The 11,253-nt window shown below is 34.7% G+C and overlaps 2 pseudogenes; one reads left to right on the forward strand and one right to left on the reverse strand.

Moving 5' to 3' along the window:
* The first annotated feature begins 2,123 nt into the window (after positions 1-2,123).
* On the forward strand, positions 2,124-4,472 carry LOC104720622 (uncharacterized; annotated as a pseudogene).
* A 5,539-nt stretch (positions 4,473-10,011) lies between these two features.
* Positions 10,012-11,170, reverse strand: LOC147937300 (transcription factor MYB105 pseudogene; annotated as a pseudogene).
* Between the last annotated feature and the right edge of the window lie 83 nt (positions 11,171-11,253).

Consider the following 11,253-nt stretch of genomic DNA (forward strand, 5'->3'; position numbering starts at 1 on the left):
AGTTTGATTCCTGTGAATACTATTTGCATAATAATCTTTGTATATTAGAAATATATGTGTATACAAGTTTTATGAACAAATCTGTAAACCAATCTTTGGATACATTGCATAGTCAACTAAATTATGAAATTTTTAACTCAAATATTTTATTAATAATTTACAATAAAATCATAAAATTATATATATATACTAGATATTCACCCGCGGTACACCGCGGTCTATATTTTTAATTAAAAAAATAGAAAAGATAATTCATTTATTATATTACATATATATATATATATGTAAATAAGATGTTTTCTTTTTGTTGAATGTACTATAATTATGTAGTGTATAATTTCCATTGACTACATGTTATTGTTTATTATATATATATATATATATTTTTATTGGTCATTAAATTTAATTTAGTCAACAAATATACAATTTTTAATTGTTCTTTTTCATTTACAATGTAGAGATAATAGTATTACATAATATATTATAAATTTATAATTATATGAGTATAATATAATTTGACTTTGTATTTTTTGTTGTTTTATTTCTATATTATTTAACACTTTTGTATTTATAGTTGTGCAAGTCGATTATAATGGTGAAGTGTTTTTTATGAAAAGTTTGATTTACATCAATTGTTTCTTATTAGTATTGATTGAAAATCTAAATATTAATAATATATTAGCTTCTAAAAACATTTCAATGGGAAATTTTTTTTTAAAAAATTAATAATTAGGCTTGTTCGGGCCCAAAAATATTGGCATGATGTCTTTTTATCCGAAAAATAAAAAAATATTATTTTGTTTTATGTCTCGATCGATTATTCTTTCCTTATCATCTCCGTCTATCTGGTTTTGTAAAAATGAGTAATCAAAATTCCATTGTTTTGATTCTTCATCGTTTTTAATAGAAACGACAGAATAATTTAGTTTCTCGTCTGACATCTAAAAACATGCTTCATCAAAAAAAAATTTGAGCGTTTTCATTCTCTCAATTACAGATCTATTCAAAGTAATCCAATTGTTCCAGGTAAATTTTTATGTTCTTTCTGTTGATTTTTATGTTAATTGTTTAGTGCAGTTTTATGGAAAGATAATATTGAAATAAAGAATCTCAATTTGATATGATTTATTTTGTAATTAGTTAAATCAAAAAGTTTAATACAATGACAGTCTTGTAAATAGGTGGCAAGTTCAGAATTTATTTGCTAAATGTACTTGTAAAATGTATATATATATATATATATATATATTTGGTATTATATCCTTTGTAGTACATTGTATATCTAAACCAGTCAACATATACAGAGTTTTAAATACTTTCTTGAAGTAGCATATATAGGAAAAAAATATCATCTTTGAACAAATATGTAAAACAATATTTTATACATTGACTAGTCTACTAATTTTTTGAATATTTGACTAAATAGAGATTTTTCACCAGAAACAAAATTTGTTTTACCCATTGACAAAAAAGTAATTACTAAGCTTTTCATAGCTTTAGTTTAAAATAGTAAAAATAATACATACGTATATGATTGGGTCTGTTACTTTAAATGGTTGGTTAATAGTTAATACTATCATTTGTCTGTGTAAATTTAAATAATTGTAGAAATAAATAAAAAAGAGCATAAATGGAATTAAAAAACAATTGATTGGTTAAGCATAATTAGTTTTGGACCATCTTAATTAAATATATTTAAGATAAATTTTAGAAGTTGAACTTCAATATCCAAATTTTAATTCATCTTAAATTACATTGAATTTTTTGTTCAAACAAATTGTTTTTAATTATAAATATATAAAATTGAAGATATCGAACCGCATAATGTCACCTATGTAAAGTTGGTATGGTATGGTTTCGGTTGAACATCTTATTCCGGTTTAGATACATTTGCATATTTTGCTCTCTCTCTATTATTTTGTAAACTCTTTTGGTTATTTCAATATTTTGTTTACCTTTTCGATCTTGCATAAGATCTTCTTCTTAAAGCATTTGTCTCAATCGAGTCATGAAAGATTCTCTGATTTTGGTGTTTCCTTTTCTAAAAATCAAAATCTTTATGAGCAAATTGGATTTGTTTTCTCAACGGTTTGGTGGATAAAGTCGATACCTTTAGGGTAAAGATGATAATGAATAGATTCAAGAATATAGGGCTTCCATTAATGAATCTCGTCAAGCTTAGAGGAACACCGATTCTACAGCAATTGGTTTTAGAAGAAAGGCTACTTAGATCTTCTTCTAAGAATTGGTGTATTATTAATGATGGAATCAATATTGTTCCTACCATTGTCATAGGACTGTCAGGATAACAAAAGCTTGAAGATACTCTATCCAAGATACCTTATTAATACATTATTAACTTTACAGTGATTTGCCCTTTTGTATGCCATCCAAGCGCACCGAGAAAAACGAACCATGCCACCGTCCCTAGAGCGCCAATCGTTCATGTCTACGTTTGTGTAACCGGTGAAGAAGATCGTAGAATTCATCGCAAAAAAAATGTCAACGATGTGCAATCCTTAGGCTAAGGTCACAGTGGTTCCATTTACTACAACTTTTGATATCAAGATGATGAAGGATGGTGAGAGAGACTCTGAGAAGGATAAAAACATTTTTCGATGATGTCAATTAATATTTCTAGGATTATGAGACCTAAAAGGAGCTGAGCGGGCGTGATGGAGATTATAGAGACATATGTCTCTGTAATTCACCGTTGATGGAAAGATGTAAAGGATTTTCAGCATGAGATTCAAAGGCTATGGTGAATTAGGAACAAAATTGTTTATGATTTTGGGATTTTTTAAAAAAAATCTGAACAATGTATTCGTGTTTCTATGAAATTTATGATTTTTATATTATTTTATTTATAATTATTGATTTTTAAAAATAGCAAAATTATTATAATTATTTCTAAAAACTAACAGTAAATTTATCGATTATTCATATTTGATTTGATTTAAATTTTTAATTGTAAAATATACAATTATTTGAATCATTTATTAAAACTGATATTGTCTTAACATCAGCTATTTAAAATTGACATAAATATTTAGCATCACTTACTATAACCGAAACAAATATTAAAATCATTTATATTAACTGATGTAAAATTAGTATCATTTTTTGCAATTGATACATAATAACTTCAAGTACAATAATCGATACAAATATTTGTCTTGATGCGAATTATTTGCATCAACAAAATATAAATCATTCATTAAACTGATGTAAATTATTTTTGTATCATTTCAATCTGATACAAAAAATATAATATAAATGATGTAATACCATCTTTTTTTGTAGTGTCATACCATTGTCATGAGACTCTCACGGTAAAATAAGCTCTTTAATTTTTGGGAAATTCTCAAAAATAGCACAAAAATAAGTTTTTTCCAAACTTAGCACAACATCTCTAAAATTTCAAAAATAACACCAATTAATCTTTTAAAATCAAATCCTAAATTCAAAATACTAAACTCTACCCCTCAAAACTATACCTTAAATGTGAAATTGAGAACCCAAACCTAAAAAACAAAATTCTAAAATTTAATTTTAAAAATTTTAACATGTTAAATAGTGTTATTTTTGAAATTTATTGAATGTGTGTTATAGTTGTCCATAAAAGTTGTTTTAATGCTATTTTAGGGTATTTCTCTTAAAAAAATTTTGGGGCTTTATAAAAATATGATCTATATTTGAGAATGTGTTGTTTGGTTTTACATAAGGAAGCCTTGTGAACTTATTGAGATTGGATCTGTTGTGAAAGATGGGATTCCGGTTATCAAGAGATTTAGTGGTGAAGGAACTGTGGTTGTTGATGAAAGTAGTGTTTTTGTCAGTTTGATTTGCAATAGAGATAAATGTTCCAAATGTTCAGCCTTGTCCACGCTCTGTTATGGCTCGGAGTCGTTCTTTGTATAGCGATGTGTTTTACGGGATCAACGGCTTTCAGCTGCGTGAGAATGGTTTGTTTTGTTTGAAAACAGATATGATGTTCTGTGTTTTTTCCTATTTTGGCACTTTGAAAGTTTTAAGTTTTTTAGTTTGTTTTGGGGTTTCATATTATGTTTTTGGTGATCGTAAATTCGGTGGGAATGCTCAATCGATAACGACGAATAGATGGATTCACCATACATCTTTTCTTTGGGACTATAATGAGAATAACATGGCTTATCTTAAGCATCCTTCAAGAGTGCCTCAGTACCGGCTCGTAAGTTCTCTTTGATTTGGTACAGTTTTGTTATCGATCACGTAAAGAGATCACAGAGATTTCATTGAAAGGAAAACAGTTTATAGAGAAACTATAAATGCAGTGGGAAAACAGTTTCTGTTAAAGGAACTGAGCTTGGATGAGATGGACGATTCCCGTGAAGAGCATTTAGAAACTACTAGACTTCTCACAATGGATGATGACCTTTAAGAATCATTGGCAAACACTAGTCAGATTTAAGAGTATTGCTCAAGCTGTTTAAGTTTTTTATACCTATTGTGGAATATGTTGGATTGCGAGAGAATTTTAAACTCTTAGATTCTTCAGCTTTGTACTTAGGATTTAAGTTTTACTATAAGAGCTCAGAAAATAGAAAAACAAACACTTTGACTTTATTTGCAACCTTGTTATTATTAAGGATAACTTGATACACAAGTTATTAGCATATATATGTATATATTTAGATTTCCTTTTCGTAGATATTGCCGTATCTTTTGGCTTTGTAACTTGTATAAATACAGACCTTTAGGTCACATAATCAATAACACAAATCATTCATTCACCTCTTGTCATGGTATCAGAGCAGGAAAACTAAAACCCTACAAATTTTTTTAGAGTCTCCTATCTAACGCCTCTCGGCATCTCTTTCTCTTTGATCTTACTATGTTTTTCACATTGAAAACAGAGGACTATTCTCTTCTTCCTCTGTTTTTCCTCTCAAAAACAGAGCATACATCTCTTCTTTTCAGCCTCTCGGCAATCATCAACTAATCTTCAAATCCATGTGGATTACAACAACCGATTCCAAACACAAAACCATCTCTCCCTTTGATCTCACATCTGGTGATAATCCTGGTGCTATCATCTCTCAACCGCTCCTCAATGGACAAAATTATGATGAATGAGCTCTCAACTTTCGGATGGCGCTTAGTTCACGGAAGAAATTTGGCTTCCTTGATTGAAGCATCCCACAACCATCTAACAACTCTTCAACACTTGAAGACTGGATCGCCAATAATCATCTTATCGTGGGCTGGATTAAGCTCACCATCGAACCTAAACTTCGCTCTTCCATCTCCACACGCGAAGTAGCACGTGATCTATGGGAAATCATCAAAAAGAGGTTTTCTCTCAAGAGTGGGGCTCGTCTGCAACAATTGCGCAACTCCCTAGCCACCTGCAAACAGAACGGTTGCTCTGTTGATGATTACTTTGGTAGACTAACAAAGCTTTGGGATGGAATCGCTGAATGCACAAATTCTAAGCATTGTAGCTGCGGTAAATGCGAGTGTGATCTTAACACAGCTCGTGATAAAGAACTTGAAGTGCTACACATTCATGATTTTCTTTCTGGTCTTGACGATTCTGTTCATGGTGTCATACGATCACATTACTCCTCTCCCTGATCTCGACAGTGTTTATCAAACCGTTGTTCAGAATGAAACAATTCGTCTTGGTGCTACAAAGGATGCTGAGTTACAGAGTTTTGCATCTCAATTATCCGCTTCTCGCCAGACATCACTTTCTCCACGCAACAGTTCAGCACCTCTTGACGCACCTCGCATCAACCGTGATCCCTCACGCATGTGTACAGCTTGTGGTCGATCTGGTCATGAAGCTTCATCATGTTTCAAGGTGGTTGGATATCCCGAGTGGTGGGAAGATCGATCACGCAACAAAAGCACTTCTCGTGGACCTGTTTCTGCTCCGATGGGACGTGGTCGTGGCTTTCCTCCATGGGCAAATATCACTCAAATTCCTGCCGCCAATTCCGCTGTTGCTATCTCTACTATCCCTCTCAATGATGCTGATCGACAAGGCTTGAGTGGTCTCTCTGATGAACAATGGCGTATCGTTCAACGTATGTACGAGTCTCACAACAACACCTCCAATCGTCTAAGTGGTAAGACTATTGACACTGTTTGAGTTGTGGACACCGGGGCAACACATCATATGACCGGACAGGCTGAATTACTTCGGGATATCCGGCCTATTACTCCTGTCTATGTCAAATTACCTGCTAGAGAGGATGTCTTGTCTTCTCAACAGGGCACAATTTTTCTTACACCTACACTATGCTTGAAAAACGTTTATTTGGTTTCTGGATTTCATACAAATTTAATTTCGCTTGGACAATTTGTACGGATAATTTTCTTGTGGGACAAGTAACTGATAAATTGTTGCTTCTACAGGACCGCATTATGAGGACGCTGATTGGAGTTAGTGTTCGTGTGGGAGAGGGATTGTACCGGTTTCATGCTGTTGAGACTGTGGCTTCTAATCAAACATGTGTTAGCAAGGATTATGCTTTGTGGCATATGCGTCTAGGGCATGCCTCTTCTCGTGTTCTCGGTCAACTTCCTGGTGTTAGTAGTTTATCTAAAAATAGTAGTGAGCTTTTACAAGAGAGTTGTGATATTTGTTTAAGAGCAAAGCAAACTCGCCAAAGTTTTCCAGATTCTTTTAATAATGCAAAAGAGATTTTTGATTTAATCCATTGTGATCTCTGGGGTCCGTATCGCACTCCTGCATTTTGTGGCTCTCGTTATTTCTTGACTATTGTTGATGATTGTTTTAGAGCAGTGTGGTTGTATCTTCTACCGGATAAATCGACTGTTTCTCACACGATCCGTAATTTCTTGCAACTAGTTGAACGGCAGTTTACCAAGAAAGTGAAACGTACTCGGAGTGACAATGGCACATAATTTATGTGTATGTCACGCTACTTTAAGGAGCAAGGGATTCTTCACGAAACATCTTGTGTTCATACACCGCAACAGAATGGTCGTGTTGAACGCAAGCATCGTCATATTCTAGAAGTTGCTCGGGCTCTACGCTTTCAAGGTCATTTTCCTCTTGAGTTCTGAGGAGATTGCGTTCTTACTACTGCATATTTGATTAATTGTACACCTTCAAAGGTTCTTCATGGTAAAACTCAGTTTGAAATTCTCTATGGTCAACCTCCGTCATATAAGCATTTACGAGTTTTTGGATGTCTCGCATATGCTCATAACCTGAATCACAATGGTGATAAGTTTACATCTCGCAGCAAACGTTGTGTCTTTGTCGGATATCCTTACGGCAAGAAGGGTTAGCGGTTATATGATCTTGATCGCAAAGTCTTCTTTGTTTCTCGCGATGTTGTTTTAAATGAAGGCAAATATCCTCTTTCTTTGGATACACCAGACGCTTCTAGTAGTGATATTGTTTTACCTATCCCAACTCCTGTTCTAGCTGCACCATCTTCGGAGGAACAACTCTCTCATCCTGTTAACATTATCAACCAAGAAGGCTCGGTTGATCCTTCATCGGAATCAGTGATTGTTCCTCCTTCTGATCCAACAACACCAGCTGATGAAAGTGCACTACCAATCGTACCTGAGACTCAATCAACTGATTTCGCAAACCGATCAACCATTCCTACCATTGTACCTCTGCCTGCTTCCTCTGTTACAACATCAAGTACTTCTAGTTCGACTTCATCTTCTGCAGATCTTGGGGTTGGTAAACGACACAAAAAGCCTCCTGGTTATCTCAGTGATTATGTCGTTGGTACAATCTCCGTCTCTCCTCTCCCTTCTCCCACGACACTACCTCCTCAGTAATCCTCAGGTACGGTTCATCTCTTGTCAGATTATTTGTCTTCACATCGATTTTCTCCTGCTTATTGCAGTTATTTGGTTGCCTTGTCAACTGCTGTTGAACCTCGTTCCTTCAAAGAAGAAATGACTTATGAAGAATGGAAATTGGCAATGCAATTTGAGGTTACGTCACTAGAAGAAAATCATACTTGGGATTTGGTGGATTTACCACCAAATAATACGGTTATTGGTTTTCAATGGGTTTATCGTATCAAGCTCTGCGCCGATGGAACTCTTGAACGCTACAAGGCGCGTGTGGTGGCTCTAGGAAATCATCAAGTCGAAGGCTTAAATTATAAAGAAACCTTTGCTCCAGTTGCAAAAATGACTACGGTACGATTGATTTTGGATATTGCAGCTAAGCGAAATTATGAAGTTCATCAAATGGATGTACATAATGCCTTCCTTCACAGTGATCTTGACGAAAAAATTTATATGAAACCACCTCCTGGTTTTTCACTACCAGGCGATAAAAGGGTTTGTCGTCTCAGTAAATCAATCTATGGGCTCAAACAGTCTCCTCGTTGTTGGTTTGCCAAACTCGCAGATGCTATTAAAAAGTATGGCTTTAAGCAAACCCGCTCTGATTATTCCCTATTTGTCTTTCGTCGTGATGGTATCTCGCTACAAATCTTGGTTTACGTGGATGACTTGATCATATCCGGTAATTCTCCATCGGCTATCCAACAGTTTAAAGCTAATTTTTCTACTTGCTTTCAGATGAAAGATCTCGGACATGCCAGATATTTTTTGGGGTTGGAAATTGCGCGCAGTCCAAAGGGATTTTATCTTTGTCAACGCAAATACGCTATTGATATAGTGACGGAAGCTGGGTTATTAGGTTGCAAACCTGCTGGTTCTCCTATTGATCAAAATCATGGTTTAGCTCTTGCTGATGGTCCACTTTTATCTAATCTGGAGGCCTACCGTCGCTTAGTAGGACGTCTTGTCTATCTCGCATCTACGCGACCGGATCTTTCTTATGCTATTCATATTTTGTCTCAATTCATGCAGAAACCGAAAGAAGCACACTTGCAAGCTGCTTTGAAAGTGAGATATTTAAAAGGGACTCTTGGGCAAGGCATTCTTTTACGTGCTAACTCTCCTCATCATTTGAAAGGTTGGTGTGACTCTGATTATGCTGGTTGTCCCTTAACTCGAAAGTCACTCACTGGCTGGTTTGTTCAATTTGGAGACTCTCCTATCTCTTGGAAAACAAAGAAACAAAAGACTACCTCAAGTTCTTCCGCTGAAGCCGAGTATCGCGCTATGGCTACCATTTGTCGCGAATTGCGTTGGCTGAAATCCCTCCTCTTCAAGCTTGGTATCGATCATAAGGAACCCATCTCTCTATTTTGTGACAGTCAAGCGGCATTGCATATCAGTTCAAATCCAATTTTTCATGAACGCACAAAACATATTGAAATTGACTGTCATGTTGTTCGTGATTATATCGTGGATGGTACCGTCAAAGCTTCTCATGTCGACACTACAGATCAACTTGCTGATATTCTTACTAAAGCTTTAGGCCAACGTGAATTTGATGTGTTTTTACACAAGTTGGGCATTCAGAATTTGCATGCTCCAACTTGAGGGGGTATTAAGGATAACTTGATACACAAGTTATTAGCATATATATGTATATATTTAGATTTCCTTTTCGTAGATATTGCCGTATCTTTTGGCTTTGTAACTTGTATAAATACAGACCTTTAGGTCACATAATCAATAACACAAATCATTCAGTCGTCCTCATCATAGGATTAAAGGTTACAAATACAAAGTTGTTTCTTCAAGAATGTCCTACCCCGAGAAAATCAATAAATTTCGGGGTTTCTCTGGTCATTGTATCCGCCGCTTCTGGTGATGATGATGGTTTGGAGATGGAGACATGCGGTGTGAATATTGCCGAGGAGGAGCCTGCAGGGAAGGTAGGGAAGTGATGGTGATGACCTGAGAGTTGCACTGGCATGCGAGCATAGAGGTTAGTAGCTTCCTCCTTTGGCGTATTACAGCTGTAGTTCTTGATCTCGATACCTTCATAACTTCCATTACCTGTAAACCACACAATAATAAACTCTATTGGAGATTTGAAACGGAATCTATGAGATTGTTTAGTTTTAAGAAGACACAAACCAGGAACAATGTAGGCATATGGATTCAGAGGGGCAGGGAAAATGTTATGTTAGGTTCTGTTTGCCTCCATGCGTTTCTGTTGAAATGCATCTTCACAGCATAGTCTGTTCTTTTATTTAGGAGCTTAGCAATCTTCGACCATTTGTTGCCATATAATTTGTGAGCTGTTATCATTAACTGTTCTTCCGCCTTTGTGAATTCTGTCTTGTTAAGCTTTGGATCGAGCTCGTGAACCCACCTCATTCTGCAACCCTGAGCTTCAAAACACTCAACAAGAAGAAAAACAAGATTCAACTTTCATGGCGAGTACCAGGAAAAATAAAATAACCAACTTGTTATTAGATTTTACCTGATCTTGTTTGCATCTTCTCTGCAATGAGATTCCAACTCTCTAGACCGTAAGCTTCCACGAGCTCTATGAGTTTGAGATCTTGTGACTCTGTCCAGAGTCGTTCACCACGAGATGGCCTCTTTGTCTTCTTCTTCTTCCTCTCTTGATGCATCTCTCTCAAAGGTAATTCATTGTTTGCTCCATCCCCATTAGCTGGTCTCTGCAATAAACGTCACAAGGGTATCTTATTAAAAAAACGAGTCTCCTCCAAAACTATGTTACATATATACAGAAACAGATACATAATGTTGTTGTTGCTGTGTTCACCGTATAAATATGCAAACCTAAGGACACACACATATGTTAACAACAGTTTCAATCTTTTGACTTGTTTATAAAGTCAATTTAAGATTGATGATTAATGGTGAAGACAAAGATTGATGATGAAGTATTGAACAACATATTTATTCTATCTTATTCAATCATGGATTTTAAAAAATCTATTAAAATTCACTGTTATTGAACTAATGATTTAAAAATTTACTTTAAAATCCACTGTTATTCAAAACAGTTTTGTGGATTAGGATTTTAATAATTTTTAGGATTCGGGAGGATTCTGGAGGATTTAAAAATACATAAATCCAAATCTCATGGTTTTAGGTGAGATTTGAAAGAATTTTACAGCAAATCATATGAACTTCCCTAAAATCTATCAAAATTCTAAATTTCCTAAATCCCATCAAATTCTCCAAAATCATGGTTTGAATACACCCCCTTAGTTATTAGTTATTAGATTAAACCAAAAGATATGATTTGTTTTTGTACCTTGAAAGCTGACAAAGCAGACTCCATTGAAATGACACTCGAACTCCGGTTTGATTCAGTTAATTAGAAAAATGTGAATTTATAGATGAAGAAGAACTACTACTGTATAT

This window comes from Camelina sativa, chromosome 10 (genome assembly GCF_030686135.1).
Source record: "Camelina sativa cultivar CO46 ecotype springtype chromosome 10, ASM3068613v1".
Classification (NCBI taxonomy): domain Eukaryota; kingdom Viridiplantae; phylum Streptophyta; class Magnoliopsida; order Brassicales; family Brassicaceae; genus Camelina; species Camelina sativa.